We start from the raw sequence: 1,949 nt of genomic DNA, 5'->3' as shown, positions 1-1,949 counted from the left end.
TCCGTGGATCCCATCTCGAGGGCGGGTCGGGCCACCCGGGCCAGGGCGGCGGGGGGGCAGCAGCATGTCGCGGCAGCGACCGAAATCTGGGAATAACGGTAGTAAAAGATTGTATCCTGCACAGCGACACGCACTTTGTGTCCTTCGGACAGAGTCAAGGTAGTGAGGCCCTTCATTACTGAGGAAACAAAACAAAAACAACTCGGTGAGGCAACACGGAGGTCGCAGTAACGTGCCCACCCGTAGTGACAACCAGGCCTCCATTCAATAAGAGGAGTGCACGACGTAACATTCATTGTGCTGACTGGGACCAGAAAGCAATTACCACAAAGTTATGCGCTAAGATCACTTCATTCAACTATATTGATTATTTACCAAGCAATAAACTATTCTGCTGTTTCACATGGCCCTATCACAGATTAATTGTTTGCGCTCTAATGTTGACCAATTAGTTACGAGTTACACTGAACTTACTGCACCAATGCAACATAAAAAACATCATTGAATGATCAAATTATTTTCTTCTATAAGTCTTCAATACATCTGACTGAATTTAATTCCACATAGAAAGTAACGTGGACTTGATGTGAATGATCTAGATACAACACAGTGGTGAAGGCTCATTAATAGACCATTTCGCCCGCAACTTGGCAATGCCACAAGTCAGATTTTATACTTGAGGTAAACCATTTACGGATCTGTTAACAAAATTATTTATCACATCTTGAATACATAAAAAAAATTATTAGAGCCAAGTGTTTTTAATTTTTGAAAACATGCCCATATTAGTATTTTGGAATGGAGATTTGCACTCATGCCAAAGTATGGGCAAAAAGGTCTACAGAGCCCACTTCCTACATCACTTTTCGGGAAAATTGTTTCAACACCTTGAGGTGATGACAAGCTCTGCGGACATTTACTTACCAATAAGCTCCTCTTCAGAAACAGAACGTGCAGAAGATGTTGAAGGACGTCCTAACCTAGAAGAACTTGTGGGCGGTTGGAGCCGACGGTCATTTGCGCTTTTGATTCACATGTCACTGAAGATGAAGGAAACACAATTTACGCGAGAAATCAGAAAATAAACTTGGCTTTCACGATCGGTCGGTCTGTGAGCGGTCGGTGGTCGCGCGGTCGGTGCGAGAGAGATGCCATCCATTTTGGTAGCACACATCTGTCTCTCTCATACCGCTTGTATGAAAAATCGCGAAAAAATTGTAATTTGTATGACAAATTCTATTCACTGATATACGAGGATGTTTTTAGCTGGCAGGTAGTAAGTCCACTCAAGTCCATTGGGCAAGCTCTAGCATCCTGATTCCTGAAACAGGACAAGGGGAAAAGAAAGAACGGTTGCGGGGGTTGGGAGAGGGCGGGAACGGGAAGGGGGAGGAGGGAGGGGGAGGGAGAAAAAAGAAGACGAGGACAATGAGGGCACACAGTAGGCAAACGTGTTTGTTTGTCAACGAGGGGTCGGGCGCGCCAGTGGTTGAGGAGGTTCAGAGGTCAGTGAGGGTCAAAGGACAGCAGAGTCCTCCGTTCCCCCTCCGTATCGCCGCCCGGGACTACTGGGGGGTACGATGAGGCTTTCGCAAACACAACGTTCGTGCGAGGTTTTTCCTGTTGCACTCAGGCAGATGGTCTGTCTCCGGGTAGTGATCGGGCGGGCTCGACGACCCCCGCGGGTCGCGCTCCCCCGGGGCGGGAACAGTGTTTTAGCCAAGTAGTTCCAACTGTTGTAATATGCAATTTCTCTACTTGTAAATATAGCTCAATATAGCTTTAAGTATGCCTGATGTGCTCTGAAGATTTCTCATATGTATATAGCCTCGATCAGGGCACCACTTATGTAACCAGTAATTCTCATACTCATAGCCTCCTTGGCAGGCTCCATGTTATTATGGTGTACACTTCCTGTTCCTGTTCCTCTCACTCAGCTCGTGTGTGTT

General features: G+C 46.4%; 1 protein-coding gene across 1 annotated transcript in view; it reads right to left on the bottom strand.

Annotated features, from left to right (window-relative positions):
• LOC127749137 (beta-1,3-galactosyltransferase 1-like) overlaps positions 1–1,147 on the bottom strand; it is a 14,799-nt gene extending 13,652 nt beyond the window's left edge. The window contains exon 1 of the mRNA XM_052266012.1: positions 925–1,147. The gene's annotated coding sequence lies outside the window, so the exon portion shown is untranslated. The remainder of the gene's footprint in view (positions 1–924) is intronic.
• Between the last annotated feature and the right edge of the window lie 802 nt (positions 1,148–1,949).

Source organism: Frankliniella occidentalis, unplaced genomic scaffold (genome assembly GCF_000697945.3).
Source record: "Frankliniella occidentalis isolate FOCC.00 unplaced genomic scaffold, Focc_3.1 Scaffold34, whole genome shotgun sequence".
Lineage (NCBI taxonomy): Eukaryota > Metazoa > Arthropoda > Insecta > Thysanoptera > Thripidae > Frankliniella > Frankliniella occidentalis.
Note: the sequence above shows the minus strand (reverse complement) of the source record. Positions and strands in the feature narration are given on the sequence as shown.